Source organism: Ambystoma mexicanum, chromosome 8, assembly GCF_040938575.1.
Source record: "Ambystoma mexicanum isolate Mex_15411 chromosome 8, UKY_AmexF1_1, whole genome shotgun sequence".
NCBI classification, from domain to species: Eukaryota; Metazoa; Chordata; class Amphibia; order Caudata; family Ambystomatidae; genus Ambystoma; species Ambystoma mexicanum.
The window spans coordinates 150,885,876-150,905,867 of NC_090929.1; the positions used below are offsets into that span (position 1 = coordinate 150,885,876).

Below are 19,992 nucleotides of genomic sequence, written 5' to 3' on the forward strand. Positions count from 1 at the left end.
TTCTGTGATAAGGCCATGGTGCAAGTTTGTCTGGAGATATTCTCGTAATGCATCTTTTTCAGGCGCAGACAAGGTGTGCATCCTTTCAAACGGTATTTGAGCGTTTGAAAGCAAGTCAATGGCACAGACATCCTCTCTATGGGGTGGCAGTTTTTTTAATTCACCATTAGAAAACACCGCTTGGTATTCTTTGTAACATTCAGGAAGAAGAGAAATGTTGGAAATGGTTTGTTTAGAAGATTATGGGTTTTCAATTGCAGAACTGGAAAACATTCCTACCGCTCCTTGGGGAAGACAGGAGGAAAGACAGTGTTCGAATCCCAAGAACAATGTCCCGGCGGTCCAGTTAATGTAGGGATTGTGCTTCTTTAATCATGGCAATACTATACTAACCTGGCAGGAGAGCATCTGTGATCAGAAAGGCAGATCTCCCAGGGTGAGGCTCGTCCATTGCACATCGGATTTGCTGACCCCTGCGATGTCCCCAAATGCGGGATACTCGACTGCATTATTCCTGGCAGTGGGGGACTGCCTTCACGCTTTCCCCTAGAAAAATAAATAAATAAACAAAATAAACAAAAATCATGGCAATACTAATATCAAGGGGTAGTGTGCTGCCTTGATTTGATCGAAAGAGGTTTCTTCAGAATGAGAGGATACCTTCATTGTTAAGGTTGAAGTGTGTTCCTTGATGGGTCCTGAAGTAAGTGGTGTTCGGATAACTCCTTCAACAGGGGCTTCCACTTTCTTAGAGACAGTGCTATCTTGTTTCTGGTAGCCCAATCTGTATCTATGAATAGTCCTGCAGCTCCACAATCCACGAGAGCAGGAACCCTGTATAGGGGTTTATCCTGGTATTGAAGTGTGACCGGTAGTACCACCATAGTACAGGAAGTTGGAATACAATCCAGGGAACTCTTTGTAGAAAACCTGTTCATGGTTCCCTTTATGAACGGGCTGAGGCATTTCCCGAGCGTCTCGGAGGCACAATGGTACAGTCTCTTAGGACATGGTTGTGAGACCCACAGTACAAACAAATACCCAAGGTCAGTCTTCTGAGTCTCTCCTCCAGGTATACAGGGCCTCTGGCAACTCCAAGTTGCATGAGTTCTCCCTCGTCAGAGGGTTTTGTATTCTTGGTATTTTCTGTTCTTGACAACGTAGGATTCAAGCGAGAATATCGGCCTCTTCTCCTTTCCAGATGTCTCTCCTGGAGTCTGTATTCCATTTGCAATACCATTGTTATCATCTCTGTTAGGTCGTGAGGGCGAGGAACCCTCGAGACTTCATCTTTGAGTTCCTCACTTACATTCTGTCGGAATATGGTGAGAAGCACGTCATCTGGGCAGGCTGTTTCAGAAGCCAATTGTTTGAATTGTGTGATGAAAGAAAGAACATCCATACCTCCTTGTTTAAGGTCGAATATGTTTTATTGAGCCGTGACGACTAATTTCCTTTCATCCAAGCATGGCTTGGAGACTGTTCACAAATCCTACTGATGAGTCCAGTATTTGATTGTTTGTGGTGACGAGGGGGGTTGTCCAAGCTAGAGCACTGCCAGATGAGTTAGATACCATAAAAAGGACTTTAGTGCGACTGTAGGAAAGAATGTGGGTTTCAGCATAAACTGGACCATACAAGAGTCAAGGAATTCCTTTAGTTTTTTAGGCTTACCGTCAAATTTGCCTGTAGATAACGGTCCTGGTGGTAGTTCCGAGTGGGAGGTGACCATCTGTCTAAGCATAGTGTTTTCGTTTTTTAACATTTGCATTTCGGCAGTAAGATTCTGGAGAACAGCGGCCCACTGTTGTACCTGCTGATCCATTCCAGTTTCTTATTGCAGGCGTTGCTATCTATTAGCAACAGATGTGAGTACTCACAGTTAGTTGGTCTCTGAGATAGAAGAATTTTGAGGGCGTACCGTGGGGTGTCCAGAGGCCAGAATCTGGGCTCAGTGCACCCCGAGGCTGCACCCTCGGGAAACCCTTGTCAGGAAAGAAACCTGTAAATGACAGATAGAAGTGGCTCTCCGCTGCACTGGGCTGTCTTGAAGATTGTAGCAGAATGGTTCCAGTTGAGGTGTAGAACAAGGAATGTTGGATCCTGTAGTGTGTAGGTGAGTATGCTGGATGAAGTAATTGGAGCAAATACGAGCTAGTAAGACCGAAGAGAGAAGAACTCTTGAGCTGCGTATCCCTGGAAGGTCGGAGAAGGATGGAGAGAAGAGAAATGGGGAGACGAAGAAGAAAGGAAGTGAACGAGCAGTTGGAACGTGATACAGGTAAGAGAAGGTAATTTCACAGGAATGGAAGTAAGCAGCAGTAGGGAAATAATGCATATAGAAGGTAAGGTGGGAAGAAGAGAGAAGAACCAGTACAAAAAAAAGAAAAGAAAAGAAGGAGTGTTGGCCAGAATGCTTGTGGAAGGGAAGAATATGGTAAAGCGAGTTGGTAGCACAAGTATAAGAAGGAGGATTAGAAGGGAGGTGCGATCACTAAGGAAGAAGGGCTTAACAAGGAATGAAGGAGAGAGCAGAATACAAGGGTTGCACAGGAAGGACTAAAAAGGAGCTGAAAGAAGTACAAGAACAGAGACAGGCAAGGGACAGAGGAGTAGCGAAACAGAAGCGGAGTGAAGCGCAATTAAGGAAGATTTATCAGAGAAGAACCCAAAACCACGGAAGGCATTAGGCAAATCTGCAAGTGGGCAAAGTATAGACACACCTTCCTGTTCCCAACGTTTTGTTTAAATGGGAACTGTGAGAATCGGTGGGTCGCCATCTCGGAAAAAGACTAGACCAGTACTTGGTACCCTTGGTGATGGAGTCAAGGAGGAGCCATCTTGGTTTCCACTTTAAGTATCGTGGATGATGTTTTCTCCAGCTCATCCAGAATGAACGAGAGGTTTTCTTAACACCAGGCCTACCACGACTTTCATGTGGTCGCACCACCACCAGGCGAGACTGTTGCTTTACCATCCCTCACTCCTTCTTGACCCGGACCTCTTTGCTTATCAGTACACCAGCCTTCCTGCATCTTGAGAGCATCTTGTTCACTCTCCACGCTATCATTCGGTGCTTGGTCTACTGTGGCTCCGCCCCTTCAGGATGTCTTCCCGACAGAGGATCACCTCTGCACAGGATTCTCTCTTTTCCATTCAAAGTTCCTCATGGTTTTATGTACGTCATGACAAACAAAAGTGGTGTGTCTTTCTTCTTTGACTGTGGCGTTCGGGTGGAATGCAGCATTATCTGAAGCAAAAGACATTGAAGAAATTTCACTATTGGGAGAGTTCAAAACAGAAGTAACAACAGTCTTTCCAATTCCCATGTAGGCACATAGCATATTCCGGACACGGAGTTCCTTCTTGGAATGGAAGTCCTTGTCCTCAAGAGAGAAATCACTCCCAGTGAGGTCCCACTTGCCCAGACACCTAGGGAGTGTGTTGCTGAGCGGGCTCACCTCCCTAGCCTCAAAGGGGTTGTCTCTTCTCTGGGAAGAAGGGACACAATGTCCAGATTGCTCACAGCTCCCACTAAGTTGGTCAAAGGGGGGAGCACCACAGATTGCAGCTGATTAACACTACCATAATTACAGTCTTAGTGTTACTTTTCAGTCAGTAACTGACCATCCATTCCCATATTGTCACCCTGGTTTGCATCCAAAATATGACTGGAACGGTTGCTTATACACAAAGAGCTTTCTTTCAAAGAGTGTGGGCCTGCCGGGGACCGTTGGCATGAACCAAAGGCAGTTGAGTAAAGAGAAATGAAAAACCACAAATATTTTGGAAAGTGTTCATGCTTTTTATTTGCAACCCACAATTAAACATACATTGCCCCCACTGCATGTGCACCACAGTTATTTCAGAAATACAAACATATATTTGGGAAATGTCCTTAGAAAAAATCAGAACTGAACCGCAGTGATGAACTTGTTGAAGGTGGTGGTATTAGTCAGGTGTGTGCATCTGTGTATTTGTGTGTGTGCGTTTGTGTGTTCATTCTCTTTCGCAGACCTACAAAAGACCTCAGTATCCCTCGCTGACAGTATTTTTAGCTGTCACTTGTGAATCTGCATGGTGCTGGAATTTATGCCCACGCTCAGCAGCTGACTCAGGGCCAGGCATCCTCTGACTAACACTGACTAACACTGGCAGGGCGATGTGCAAACCGTGCGGTATTCCACTTAACTCTTTCTGCTACTTAACCTGTTTGTTGTTCCTCTTTTGTTTTATTAATGTGACAGGCCTCTGCCTCATCACGACTTCGGCGGTAGGGCCGGCGCTATTAGCGTGGGGGCTATTACCGCGACCGCCATAGACCCCGGCGCTAATAGCACGGGATCACGAGTTCGGCGTTCTTGGAAGTCCCCATTCCCCATTGAGCCCATTCGGGAATGCCCCATTCCCTATTGGGCTCAATGGGGAAATTTCGCGCTCATACTGCCGGTGGATTTCCCGCCGGCGGTATGAGTGCGAATTTTTGGCGGATTTCACACCAGCTCAGAGCTGGGTTGAAATCCGCCGAAGCCCTGATTCGGCGGACCCTTAGATCCGGCGGTAATATCGCTACCGCCGGATTTAAGGGTTACCGCCGAAGTCGTGATGAGGCCCATGTCAAGAGGGTATGGGGACCCATCTCAGCCTGGGGTGGGAGGCGTACCAGGGTCCTCAACAGAATAAGTTCTGCTGCAGAGGTGGGGTGTGGCAGTTGGGAGGGCCTCAGTCCCTGCCCCTTATACCTGAGCTTGCAGGATTGAAATGTTACCACTTCCTCTTGCCCCATGCCTGTCTGCACAATGATGGCCAGTTTCTTTCTTGGCCCATAGGACTCTAAGAACCAGTATGCACAGCGGTGGAAGAACGAATGTGCAGCCTGCCTGTGAGACAGAGCATGGAGAGCCACCGGGCCTCAGCACAGTCTGCACCGCAGACCAGAAAAATGATACACTACGCGTCATGGGTCAGTCAGCACGAGGAAAACTGCTTCAGCTGCAGTGAGGACGTGGAGCGTTCTTCATAGAACAGCAATCTCAGGACAAGCAATCAAACCCACATGGACAATCCTCTTGCTTGCGAAGGAGCCGCAGAGCAGACCCCTGTCAAACAGGCATCTTGCATACATGGGAAGCCCTCACACAAACCTGCACATTGGCCTCATTCCGAGTGTGCCAGTCTGGAAATAAGGGTGCCGGCTGTACTGGCACCCTTTCCGGACCGCCACACTCCAACTCTCCCTTCCTGGGCCTTTGTGCCCAATGGGTCTAACTGCCGGACCAACAGACCAGTAGGCGGAGTTGTCACGGAAGCACTGGCACTGTTAGCAATGGTGCCAGTGCTTGTGGGTCCCCATTCCCATGGCGTCCTATTGGACTCCATGGGAATGAGGCTTGCACTTTCCACTGTCTGATATCCCGGGCTGCCGGGACTGGTAATGTCCCAGTGGCACCGGGATATCAGGCAGCGGAATTGGTTCCCGCCAAACTCATAATGAGGCCCAAATTGACTATAGCCGGTGGACTTGCATACCATACAAGAGTGGTGTGGGGCTTAAGAACCCTTTGTGTTTTTGCGCCCCTGGAACACCTCCCTATGTGAAAGGAAAGCCAGTGGTTGCCCTGGGGAGCCAAGTGAGGGAGAGAGCCAATGTACAGGGGAGGATAAAAGGGGGCCAGGAAACAGGAGGGTGAGGGTTTTTCAGGTGAGGTTAGGGGAGGAGGAGAAGGACCAATAGACCAAGCGGAGGAAGGACGGTGTAATGAATGTAGTGTGCATGATGTGGTACTGGTTGGTGGGGAAAGGTTGACCTTTCATTTGAGTGTGCTTGCAAGGTGTGCAAGAGAGGAAGCAGGGTGACTGTGGGAGAAGGTGTGAGTGGAGAACCTGTAGGCCACCACAACCACTCAGGTAGCCTCTTAGATAGTCAGGGTTACCAATCTCTAGATTCAAACCAGGGGTTGGGAGAAGCCTGGACTAGGGTGGGAACAGCCCACACTGGATGAGTGAGAGATGAGGGGCTCTTAGAGAACCAAGAACCCCAATCTGAACATAAAAACCCTTCAGTTGTCTTCGAGAGTTGGTGTGCGCTTGAGATCATCTGTGACATTATTTTCCTGCATACGTGACTTTTTTGTATTTTACTCTACAGTATTAGCATCCAGTACACAAACTGAGTGTGTGGTTATTATTTTGTGGCATTTACATGGTACCAGTGTCTAGCACCCTCCTCCCTCCATGCTGCCAGTGTTTAGAATTCTCCTGCCTGCATGCTCCTTGCACTGCCCCACTCTCAATGAGAACCTAACCCAAAGGACGACCATGCATGCAAGGGGACAGAGAAAAAGAGAGCGACTTAGAAACAGAAAGAGGTCAGAACTGGCCAGAACTTTATTTTTATTTCATGTGGTGATGCATGCAAAGAAGTAATAACTCGCTTGATCTTTCTTCCAAAACACTGCACTCAAATAAAATGTGCCCAAAATTGTAATGGTAGTGGAAGTGACATCACACCATCCTCAAATCCTCAATGGCGTCACAGGAAGTGATGGCACATGATCTTTGACACTGGCGTGGGACAGTTGGGCTTTTAAAAAGAAATCCTTAAAAAGTGTGGTAGTGGTGGTGTGTGCCATTGGCAAAGCAGTCGACAGGGGCTGGAAGCTGCAATGGATCGGGCAGCTAATGCTACCACTTGTTTACTTGAGATGGCTTCCTTGCATGGTACAACAAAGGGCAGGACCAGGTAGAGAAAGTGAACTGAATAACACTGGTAGAACCCCTTCCAACGTGGTCTTTATTAAGAAAGACGCAGCATGCCTCATTCTGGTGACCTTAGCTGCCCCATCCAGCCCATTCCTCTCTGCCATCATCATGAATATGGCACCACATTAAGTGCACTGCCACTGCTGTACATTTCAATCATACTTCATCCGGCTAATGCAGACCTGCACCGATCATCAAGGATCGTTATGAGCATGGCCGGCCTTAGCAGTGGCACCGCACCGAACAGTTAACCAGAAATATGGCGTCCCACTCTGTCCTTCCCCGCGCGCCCCTGGTCAATGCCAACATTCATTTGAACTCCCTGCTCCCTATTGTTATTAAATGCACCCCACTCCTGTGCTGGAAAGCCAGGAGCCAGCACGAGATCAGGGTGCATTTAATTTCAATAGGGTGCCTGCTGCGCCTTCTCCCACCATGCCAGCACAGGGGAGCTGTTGAAAGACTCCCCGAGCTGGCGTGGCGGGGGGCTAATGGCACCCTGTGCGGTCATCCCAGCAGCCCTAGCCTAAGGCTGGCCCTGGTTATGAGTAACAAATCTTCCGACCTCCCACCTGTTGGCAGAGAGTCCCCCGCACAGTATAGTGAGTCCAGGTACATGGATGAAACACTGCTCTGGAAGGCTCAACATAGGGTGGACCGACCTTTTATATCGTTTATTGCATCAGGGAAGACTCTGGTTTCACGCAATTAAACAAACCTCATCTTGTAAGTGGTTTGAGGGCGAGCCAATCCAGAAGCAATGCTAACGAGAAACCGCTTCAAACTATGAAACGAAGACCAGCCCAAGGGAAGTGAGCCTTATAAAATCCCAGGGAAGTCAATGGTGTGGGTGTTTGGAGCTGAGAAGTTGTACTGTGCAGAGAGCCTGAGGATCAGAGAAAGGTAAAGGGGCAAGAGTAGGCAGAGGAGTGTAGAGCGCTCACGGTGTATGAGTAGGCATTGAAGTGGATAGATGCAAAGGTACAGCAGGAGGTTGAGGAGTTGACAACAATAAAAGTGAAGAGGAGGCTGTAGGGAGAGAGGACCAAGGCGGAGAGGAAAGCACAGAGTTTGGAGTTGGAGAACATCAAGAGAGAGTTTTGGGTAGAGAGGAAATTGGAGGAAGAGAATATCAAGGAGGAGAGAAGAGAACAGAGGAGTTGGGCAGAGGGGGGGGCTAAAAGTCAGACAGGAAGCCAGGAATTTCCCTGGAGGTACAGAGCCAGAAGCAAGTCACAGTGAGACAATGTTTATCTATTCATTATCTGGGGAAAGTGGGAAGAGGAACAAACTCATGGCAGAACAGCAAGGAGGTGAGCCAACGGACAGCTCAGACTGAGCATGAGTGAGCTTCGGCTCTGCAAGAAGGAAAGCGTGAGGGGTTTGGGTACCAGGATCAGGCCCTAGAGAAAGGGGAGAACCTTAGTGCCTGGTATCTCCTTGTCAAGCTCCTAGAGACACCCCTAGCCTACCTCACTTTTGGAAGACACTGGGGGCCTTGGTGGAACCCTCAATTAGAGATTATTTTGGATAAGAACTTTGACTGATCTTTTCCTCATGGAGCCAGAGAAAGAACAGGCTGGGAAACTCTCTTGAGACGTCATCCAACTCCTTCACAATACGGAGGATGGATATGTGTAACCCAGGGACCCTAATGCAGGAATAAAGCATCACCTGGGGCCCCGGGAACCAAGGCAAGCCAATTTCTTTATTTTAGACTGCCACCAAATCAGAGATGTGACTAAACCCTAGAGTATAAGAGTCTTGGAAGATGTCGACCCAAGATAGTTAGTTCATTATCTTTGTTTCTAACCCTTGAGAAGAACCCCTACCAGATTAGGGCCCTTTTTATTGGAAACCCCAACGAAAAAAGATGTTCTAAAATCTAACCTTGCTTGTATGTTACGTTTTTCCCCATGTCTTTGTGGCACCAATCTTAAGGTTTATTTCTTACCATAAGTCACTGAGTCCTGGTTTATTAGGTCTGTCTGGAGTTTAGATTTTTTATATTTCTAATTCTTATCCCCTGGGGCTCTAATTATGCTTTGGAATCTGCACTGGATTACACACTGTTGGACTGCATTGGGCTATTGATTATTAAACTGAGGCTTCAAAGGATTTGGAGTCCTTCTGGATTTTGTGAAGCACATATTTTGGTTTGTGGACCTTTCCCTATTGTCTTTTTGTTGGCTAATATATTTATGAATGCCATTTTTTTATTCTAAAAGCAGGTCATACTCGCAGGTAATTTCATCATCAGTACTTTGAGGTTTGTATTGTTGTGTTCTATTTCATCTTTTGTTTCTTCTTTTATTTAAAAAATATACATTTTACCATGTCAGAGTGGAAAACGAAAGCCTCTTTCTCTTCTGTTACCGAGTCAGAGGACACAGTGAATCCTTTATGGCTGAGGTTAATCATTCTTTGATTCTAGGACGATGGTGGGCAGTCTGCAGCTCTCCAGATGTGTTGGCATGCAAACCTAATGATTCCTCACCATTGTCTATGCTGTGTGGGGTCCATGTGAGTAGTAGACCGAAACATCTGTAGGGCTAAAGGCCCCACTTCCCCACTGCTCCACACATCGGTTAAACAGAAACTCAAGGCATAAACAAAAAAATATTATCCAAAATAAGGTTTCTTGTGCTATGTTTGTTAGTAAAAGTAAGGTGTGACCAGTTTTAACCAAAAGAAGGTTAATGAGCTATTTCCTCAGAAAATGACGAAATCAGCCTTACATCGCCATGTGTTCCCCATATTGACGTGTTGTACGACAGTGACGAAAGAAACATAACATCATCAACCACATATTCTGTGAATATTAGTTATTCCAACAGATTTCAATGATTGACGGGATGCCAACCATTTACTGACCCATTATTAGTAGAGTCTGTGGCTAGTGCTACTTCTTCAGTGTACATTATTTCTATAGTGAATAATAATCAGGGATGAGCCAATGAGAGTGTTCAGTCTACCTCTAGTCTTACCAAGTGTGGTAGGTCAGTGTGGTAGGTCTGACAGAGGAGGCAGACACAGAGACATAGATCAACAAAGCTTTATTAAGTAAAGTAAAGAAAAACCTGTTCTAATCCCTACTTCTAAGATGAGTTCCCCATGCAAATAAATAACAAAAAGGTGCTCGTCAGGATGTCTCACGAGCTAAAGCCAGTCCTCTGTTCAAATCCCAATCTAACCTAACACTGATCTATTGTATAAAAAAGAAGATAGAGAGAAGGAGCCAAAAACTGTGGTTTAGGTAAGAGTTACTTCACCCAGGAAAGTAGTGGTGACTGGTTAACCTTCACCACAGAGTTCGCAAATACTCTCCTGTATCAAAATCCAAAGAATGGCTTAAAAAGAAAAAGTCTTTCAAAGTTTCTGTTGAGTCCAACACCAAGTCCTCATCCAACCATCTGATCAATTCCCTTCTCCAGGGATATGCAGATCTTTCCCGGGAGTCTCGATACTCCCAAGGCCATGAACGTTCGTTCCTAGGCCCTCCTGTCTCTGGTGACCTCAGCTAGATTCTGTGCTTCTTCTGTCTGATTCTCTGTTTCTCAGTCATTGGGGCATTGGACAACTCTGGCCTGGTTGGTTGTTCATTTTCATTCACCCCCATCTCAGGTTATATTTGTTGTTGGCCCATCGCAAGCTACAGATTTTTCCAGCCCTTTCATTCATTCGACTTTGTGCACCCTGGCTTGGGGTTTGCTTTGTGTTGGCCCCTCATGGGCTACGGGCTTCTCTGCCCACTTTGCTAACTTGGATTTGTTCAATCTGTCCAAAGGTATACTCTTGATTGGCCCCTCTTGGACTACAGGGTTCTCTGGTCCCTTCGCTTGTTTGTTTTTGTTCACCCCATCCTGGGGTATACTCTTGGTTGGCCCCTCAACGGGCTAAGGTCTTCTGGCGCCCCTTTGCTTGCTCGGTTCCGTTCACTCAATACTGGGGTATGTTGTTGGTATGCTCCTTTCAGGCTATCGGCTTTGCTGGCCCATTTGCCTGTTCGGTTTCATGCACCCCATCCAGGGGTATTCATTTGGTGTGCCCCTTGCAGGATATGGACTAATCTGGCCCTTTCAATGTCGGCGCTGCAAGCGATTGCATCCTGTGGCAGTGTTGGTGTCTACACTCCAGGACCCAGTACTCCATGCCTTTAGTGGTGGTGGCGCTTGCTGCCACAGCAACCCCTCTCTGACACGAGGTTCCACCTTTGTTGATCTACAGCGTTCACCGTTCTGTCTCTGGATTCCCCCCACCCTGGCGCCTGCTTTGTACTCAGCTTCTAATCTGCATGGATCCACGAACCTGTGTCCCTCGCTCCACAGCGGGTCCTCATCCCCTTCTTGGCTGTACTGCGGTCTTCAAGTTCCTCACTGGAACAGAAGAAGAAACTTGATTGGTGCTGGCTTCCACAAGAATGTGACACCAAACACAGGTCAGAAACCAAGACATTCAAATTAAAGGGGCTATGCACATAATTACCTGGCTGACTACATATGTAACAAATAACATGTTACATGTGTGAGAAAGAGAAGGTGGGGTGTTAGTCTCCCTCTGGCATTCCTTGTCGGCCGAGAGGAGTCACCCCCAGTGGGATCCCTCTTCCCCTGACCTCTAGGTAGGATGTTGCGTAGCAGGGTCATCTCCCTGGTCCCAAAGGGGGTGCCTCCCCCTTGGGGAAAAGGGACACATTCTTTGGATTCATCATACAAGCCGAAATATCCCAGCCTAATTGCTGATGATTCTGAAAGGGTGCTTGCTGGGGTGTTCAAACTGTCTGATATTGCTACTTTATTCCAAGTACAGAAAGATATCATTTCATATTTGAAGGGTGTGATTTTGGAATTCAGTAATAAAATGGGCACTTGAAACCACAATTAGCTTGTGTTAACACTTCTAAAAATCATAGCATAGAGCCAAGAAGCGAATATGGCTGAAATGTCTTCCCCTGATTTATCCACATAAGGGGGGCTACTCAATCACTCCCAAGAGTGAACAGGAAACAACAAGCAATGTCTATGCAGCAGCAGAAGGGCATTCAGCCTGGCAGCAGAACATGGGATGGTATGTCATGGGTAGGTATGGCCCTTCAGCTTTGGATATAAGGGACAGGGAGACCCCAAAAGGGCTCTATGTTCTATAAAGAAGGTTACCCATTGGTTGTGGCCCATAAGACAATGCTATTCATTAGAGAGTATATCAGAATGGCATCCCGTCTGCCATCGAACTCTCAAATTATTTATTGAGATTGTGTCAATGGTGTTACCCCAAAATATCGTGGCCGAAAATGCTGCAGTCCAAAATGCCGAATTTCGAAATGCATCTTTCAACGCACTTATATGTGCGTGATGGGTGAGGATAAATATTGTAAGGGAGTATGGTAGGAGTTGCTTGGGGTCTCCCCCGCACATAAGTGCATTGAAATGTGCGGGCGGGGGGCGGTATTTTGGGCCCAGGTATTGATTTTCGAAAATATCACATAGATCGTGTCGTTTTGGGATGTGGCAACTGCAAAGAATGTTATTTTACTGGATTTTCGCTCATCTTCCTTAAAAACCATGATCGAAATGGGATGACAGGATTTCCTGGAAAGACTTCAAGGAGTGTTAATAACTCCAGCGGGCAACACACCTGGAGTGGGGCGGAGAGAAATGATGACCTAAGCCAAAGCAATGCTAGGGTCTTCTGCCAAGTCCCACTGTGGCAGTGTCATGAGAATTGCCACCCAGACAACCAGTGAATTGAGACCATCATCGCTTTGTGAAACAAAGAACTTAATAGAAATTAATAAATGTACCAATGGCACTGGGGTACCTGCAAGGTTGCCTTTGTTGCTGAGTGCAGACCTTTCCCAATCTATTGCTAATCTTTTGAGCCAATCACACCAGTAGTCTATCGACTGCATGAGGTTACACATGTAATTGTAGATGTGGCTTCCATTGGCAAAGTTCAGGGGGGCCTGATCTGTTTCCTGCTACATTCTTCAAAGGTTAATACTACTCGATTAATGCCATTTGCTTAATATTTATACTCAGGACTTGGAGAAAAAGGGGAGTTAATTGATCACAAGAAAACATATGGAATTACTGGAAAATGTGTCTTTGGGTTTTCTTCTGGAGAGGGAAAATATTTATATTGTGGCAGGGAATGCAATGTCTAATTTTCCAACACAGATGTTTTCTCAGAGGATTCAAGTATATTAGATTAATTGAATGATATAGCCAGTTTGTATAATCCTCCTACAACCCTCCTGAGATACTCTATCTGGAGTTCTTACTATTTTATAATCCGGGGGTGATTAATGGCCGGGGCAGTTCGGACCGGCAATCTCATCCCACTTTTTGGAGTAATCATAAAGCACTATTCATTGACTACGCTATTATACGTCACAAATCCTCTACCAACCCAGTGGTTGGACGGTGCATTCACCAAGGGGGCCAGATGTCTCCATAAGCCATACGATGCTGGGCCCAGGAGGTGTGAGGAGCATCCCTTGGCTAGTAATAGTCTGGCAGAAAGGTCTTACAGCATGGTCCCTCAGATAGACCAGTCCCCATTTGGGGCATGGAAGTAGTGCCAGTAACCACAAGGCAAGTGTACTAGAAGTACAGACTGTCCGTTTAAAGGATTCGCCCTACGCAACCTATGAAAAGAGTATCACCCACTCTTTTTGCCAACTATAGTATGACCTCTGGGCCTCCAGACTTTCTGTTAAGTAACATCTACCATGGATTGGGCTGGGGAGAGCTCTTTCTTACATTTCTTTTATTTCAATTTCAATTATCATCATAGCAAACAGTCAACACTACATTAGCACAGGTCTGTCTTAAAAAATAAAATAAATCATTGCAAGGGGCTGGGAAGAGCTCTTGATGCACTCAACCCTACAGTCTAGAAAGAAAATAGCCAAAATCAAACCCTCATTTGACTCTGAAGTTGCATCACTGTAAAGACAAGAACAGAGCACTCCAACACCGCTCGCATAAATCCAAGTATCCTGAAGACAAAATGGCCGGCCTACATCATCGAAGCGGCTATTTTGCCACCATATTTCGGAGGAAGGAATTCTTGCCTTTATGTTATGTTATCAAGCATTTATACTGCACCTGTCACCACATTAGTGGTCTTACAGAGCCTGACCTTGACCTCACAACAGAGACGCCAAACCTTGGTCTCTGGATAAGACAGAAGAGGGTTGGGTGCGGAGGTGTAAGGATAGAAGGATTAGGTAGTGGACACACCAAATCAGTAGGGGGAAAAAATATGGATGAGGGGGAAGAAAAAGTGATTATTATAGTATGGATGCATGTTTTTGTATTGTGATTAGTTATAGGTCAGTATGAGACGCTCATATAAGACAGGGAGGTCAGAGGATAGGTGTAGGTGTTTGTAGATGGTGAGTGTTTAGAAGTGGTTTGCGACTACAGAACGGAGAGACTGAGAGGCACCGGTGAGAGGAGCTAAGTAGGAGATTGCGAGAGGAGCTAAGGAGGAGGTGGCAAGAGGAGCTAAGGAGTGCAGGCTATGCGGAGCTGAAGAGGAGGTGCTGAGTGGACCTTAGGAAAATGGGAGAAGAGCTGAAGAGGAGGTGGGGAGAGGAGATACGGAGGGGGTGGCAAGAGGAGTTGAAGAGAGCATCCTAACCGGAGCTGAAGAGGAGGTGCTGAGTGGACCTTAGGAGGATGGGAGAAGAACTATGGAGGAGGAGGGGAGAGGAGCTAAGCAGGAGGTGGCAAGAGGAGCTAAGGAGTGCGTGTTAAATGGACCTTAGGAGGATGGGAGAACTAGGGATGAGGTGGGGAGGGGAGCTAAGGAGCAGGTGGCAAGAGGAGTTAAGGAGTGCATGCAAAGCGGAGCTGACAAGGAGGAGCTGAGTGGACCTTAGGAAGTTGGGAGAAGAACTAAGAAGGAGGTGGGGAGAGGAGCTAAAGAGGAGGTGGCAAGAGGAGTTAAGGAGTGCCTGCTAAACAGAGCTGAGGAGGAGGTGCTAATTAGACATTAGGAGGATGGGAGAAGAACTAAGGAGGAGGTGGGGAGAGGAGCTCAGGAAGAGGTGGCAAGAGGAGTTAAGGAATGCGTGCTAAGCAGAGCTGAGGAGTTAAGGAGTGCATGCTAAGCGGCGCTCCGGAGGAGGTGCTGAGTGCACCGCAGGAGGATGGGAGAAGAACTAAGGAGGTGGTGGGGAAAGGATCTAAGGAGGAGGTGGCAAGAGGAGTTAAGGAGTACATGATAAACGGAGCTGAGGAGGAGGTGCTGAGTGAACCCTACGAGGATGGGAGAAGAACTAAGAAGGAGGTATGGAGAGATGAAAGGGAGATGGAGACAGAAGGAAAGGGAAAAACAGACACACACCTCATACCTTCGAGGTGTGAGCAGGTGGAACAAGTATGGGACGAAGCAACGAGGATCCAGTTAGGATTTTAAGGGGAACACAGAGAATGGGAGACCAGCAGATGACGGTCCACTAGAAATAAGCAAGCATATGGCACAGTGGCAGGGAGGAGAGTAGGGGGGTTCTGGTGGGTGGCAGTATTGGGTCTACTTATAGATACCCAGCTGATCAACATTTTAAAGTGACGACAAATACCGCTTCCCACCTTATTTTGATTGTCATATGAAACTGGCTTGCCACAAAGATATCAATGAATGGTTTTGTGAATTGAAAGGGCATCATGAAGAGATTTAAATTCAACATCTTTCTAAATGCTTTATAGGCATGACATTAACCTACTTTAAAATACTTCATCTTTGTTGATTCTCTTTGCTTTCATCTTTGCTTTCCAAATGCAGGTCAAGGCTGCACACAACAGCACGCCTGGGCGCCTGCTAGTGCGTGCAATGCTAACTTCTGCTTTGACGGCTAGCAAAACAAACACAAAGCACTAATCGAGTGTGGTGGCGTAGGGCCAACAACAGCCTGGTTGGAGTTTAGGCTGGGTAAAATAGATGTAGAGAAGTGGTGGCGGCTGGTTTGGTTGGGAGAAGAAGGAATTAAGCAGCACAGAAGGTTGATAGTGGTTGGGGCCATAAGACTGCTCGAAGCAAGAGCGGGGAGACCAGGAGGCAGTGGGGGATTTATAGGAGATGGCTGAATTGCAGTTGCGAAAAGGGAGGTGGGGACCACCTGGGCTACAGGTGAGGAGGTGGGTTACGGGAGAGACAAAACAAACATGATATTGCCCGTGAAAAGGACACTGTGTAAGGATTTATAAGAAAGAAGGGAAAAGGTGGGCGCGGGATAAGAATGAGGGTGAAGGCCAAGAATGAAATGCAGTAGTATCTAGAATTTGGGTTGGGGAGGGCAGGGATGAAGATGTAGAGAAAGAGAGGATGGGTGAGACCGGTGCAGCCTGGTATGATTGGGGGGACCCCCAAGAACAGACAATAAGGCCTGTGAGTCATGCAGTACAAAGTCAATCATTTGGGCATTAACAACCACTACTGGTCAACCAGATGGAAATTGACCATGTTAAAGTGCAATCTCGCAGTTGGCTGTAGGGAGCAGTTACTGTCGACCAGTTGGTTTGGTGAACAATAGTAGGGGAGCAATAGACATACATCTGTGGGTAACAAGACAAGGAACCTGGGGCAGGGAAGCAGACAAAATCCAACAGTGCAGCCAACCAAGCCTCAACACTGACTTTCTTTCTGGCAGAATCTTTGGCCCATGCTGGGGCATCAACCCAGGCCCGCTCCCCGAGTTCAGCCCAGCTAGGAGAGCTACTCACCTGCCAAAGTCAACAATCAGGACCTTCCCACCACTGGTCAAATCAAAGAAAGCTAAAAGCCAAGTGACCAACACATTTGTGAGAAGGTGCATTGGGGAAGGTTAAGCACATGTATAGAGGAGTAGGTGTACACGTCATCTCTAGCTCCCTCCCCCTCATCTCCGTTATACTGGAACAGTAGTAAGAGACCACTATGCGTGACACCAGGTATTGTCCCAATGCTGCATCAAAGATACGAGAGATGTTATGCACTCAGACAACCATATCAAATGTAGCCTCGCCCTGACGTGTTGGAAGGATGTCTGCATACACCACTGGACATTGAGGGGATGTCACTGAAATTAGATGAGGGCAGAGTGAAGTCATGAAGAAAAGACATAAGGACCCACTGAAACGACATACGAATACTTGAAGAATAAAGATGTAACTGAAGTAACAAGAGAAAGATGTAATCGAATATGAAGAAATCATGTCCACCAAAGAAATAAGTGAGAAGAGATGAAGTGAATGTACATACGCAGAAATGTAAGTTACATAAGACATATAAAAGCTTGCTGCAGAAGAAAATATAACGTGACTAAAACAGTCATGATTGAAAGATGGATGCCGGACTCGTGTTGAGACCAATCAAGCTACCTCAGAAACAGACCAGTGCTGCAGAGCTAAGAGGTTCTGGAAAACAGCTTTGTGTGAGGAACAAATAATATCTTTTGGCCTGGGATCAAGGATGCCACGTCAAGGAATAATCGCAAGACACAAAGGGAGTCAAGAGGATAAGCCATGTACGTAAGACATATTTCTCTTAGATTAAGCAAAGAAGAAAACATCTGCAAGTGTTGGACAGTCAAGGATGCAGAAAGCATGTGTGAGGTAGAGCAACCAAGTCTCCCGATGCCAAGAGGAGTAATGACACCCACCCTTATTGAATTAAATAGCAGTTGCTGTTAAATTTGCTATTAACCTGTATTATATGTATTTAGAGGTAGTTTGAGGCGTGCCCACCAGAGAAGGGCATCCAATAATGATACTAACACTTATACGAGCTATAGATGCATACGTTCCCTTAACCAATCCCTCCTGTCAATAGGTTTCTCAAGTTTGCCACATAGGACGATGTCATAGCTGACGTACATTAAGGTATAAAGCCTTTGTATAAGCAAATTATTATTGTGAGTCTGTGGACTACGAATCGTTGTTCTCCAGATTGCCCTACTTCATTGAGCTGATAATAAATTAGTATTTTGCCATACTCTTTGAGTCTGTCCAGTTATTTGGGTCTGGGATCGTTATTGGTAATTTCATCTGGCACTTGAAACGCTCCAGGTAGTACTGTACACATGCAAGTGTTGGACAGTCAAGGATGCAGAAAGCATGCGTGAGGTAGAGCAACCAAGTCTCCCGATGCCAAGAGGAGTACTGACACCCACCCTTATTTAATTAAATAGCAGTAAATAAAAGCTCAAAATTGACAAAATTGTGATCTCTTCACATGTGATTCAGAAGTAAAAACAAAAGGGATATTCATTAAGCTGCAGACAAAGATAGTGGTTTACCTACCCTCTGTTAAAAGTTCCAGAGAAGAGAACAGTCCGCAAGATCAACTACAAAGAAGAGACCTTGGTTTAGGGCCTGACCAATGAGAGATGATGTACTAATTGGGCGAGTGGATAGTAGTCTGACATTGTTCTCTGCACCTGAAGTTTGTTTTGCTTACATGCTGCTAATGAGACGAAAGATCCAGGTTGGGAAAGAATGCCAACCAATCATAAGGGTCTATGCAGCAGTGCGATATACATGTGTTGCAGAATCCAGTCTGATGCTGTTAAATTTGCTATTAACCTGTATTATATGTATTTAGAGGTGGTTTGAGGCGTGCCCACCAGATAAGGGCATCCAATAATGATACTAACACTTATACAAGCTATAGATGCATATGTTCCCTTAACCAATCCCTCCTGTCAATAGGTTTTTCAAGTTTGCCACATAGGATAATGTGATAGCTGACGTACATTAAGGTATAAAGCCTTTGTATAATCAAATTATTATTGTGAGTGTGTGGACTACGAATCGTTGTTCGCTAGATTGCCCTACTTCATTGAGCTGATAATACATTTGTATTTTGCCATACTCTTTGAGTCTGTCTGGTTATTTGGGTCTGAGATCGTCATTAGTAATTTCATCTGGCACTTGGAACGCTCCAGGTACTACTGTACACATGCAATCCAACTGGGCCCCAAACTACATTAGACTGCTTGAGCACATTGCCAGCCCATCATGAATCCAATCCAGCCATACTTCTTTAGAGTACACCTAACTGATAGTACCAGATCTGCCAGCTAGAATAGATCTTAAAATATATCAGCATCTCAGCTTTATGCTGCTACTTTTCTGCACTACCTTTCAGCTGAACTAGAGGAAGATGAGTATGCACATACCTAACCTTAATCAAACACCTACACCCCACCCCACTGCTTTTCCTTGCCTACCACCTACTGACGATCACAACAGAGATAAATGGAACTCCAACCAGCCCTATATGCAATGTGTCTGCAGGTAGGTTCACTGCAGATTAAGAATCAGTCCTAGCAAAGGGGTTGTCTTTCATTCCTTCCAATTTAACTAATTGGTTCACCCTAGAAACAGAAATGAAACACTTCTTCACAAAGGTCCACCTTAAATCATTCTTTAGTGAAACACCAAGCAGTGATCTGGAAGTAGATACAGGACTGAGACCCAAATCAACGTTCACACCCAATGAGAATCAAACAGCAAGGGAGATTATTTCCTTTGAAAATGTGTCATTAGGAAAATATCTAAACTTCAAACAAATAAACATCAGACAAGACACAATCTATCGAATAATGAACGCAAAGCCTTAAAAGCTTTGAGTGACAACCCACACATTATCATCAAACCTGCAGATAAGGGGGGGGGGTGTAGTAATCTGATCCCTGGAACAATATCAACAGATGGCCTGCTGGAAGAAGGGAACAACTGTATGAAACTGAGAAAAGACCCCACAGTAGAAATGATCCAACAGATAGAAGAGATTGCAAACTTTGCCTACCAACATGAATGGTTTACAAAGAATGAATTCAACTAATTCACAAGGCAGAATTCCAGCATTCTGTGTGCTGCCAAAAATACGCAAAGACTCGAGCAATCCAGCTGGCAGACCCATAGTATTAGGCTGTGGCTGTATACTAGAGCCATTATGCAAGTTCATTGATTATTTCTAAAAACCACTGAACCAAGGAACAAGTTAATATTTGAAAGACACTATGGGCCTCATTACACGGATGGCGGTAAGGATTTACCGGTACCGGTATTTTACCGGTACCGGTAAATCCTTACCGCCTTACTACGAGGTCCCTTTGCGGGTTGGGGAATTTTTGCAGGCGTTAAAAACCAACCCGCAAAGGGACCCAGGGAGCTAATTACGGTACCGCAATTTGCGGTACCGTAATTAGCGCCTTCCCCATTCCCATTATGCCCTATG

At 46.0% G+C, this 19,992-nt stretch overlaps 1 non-coding gene across 1 annotated transcript; it reads left to right on the forward strand.

Moving 5' to 3' along the window:
- The first annotated feature begins 385 nt into the window (after nucleotides 1–385).
- LOC138474900 (U1 spliceosomal RNA) lies at nucleotides 386–549 on the forward strand. The gene has a single exon (XR_011269122.1). It is a non-coding gene; the product is annotated as a U1 spliceosomal RNA (small nuclear RNA).
- The last annotated feature ends 19,443 nt before the right edge of the window (nucleotides 550–19,992 follow it).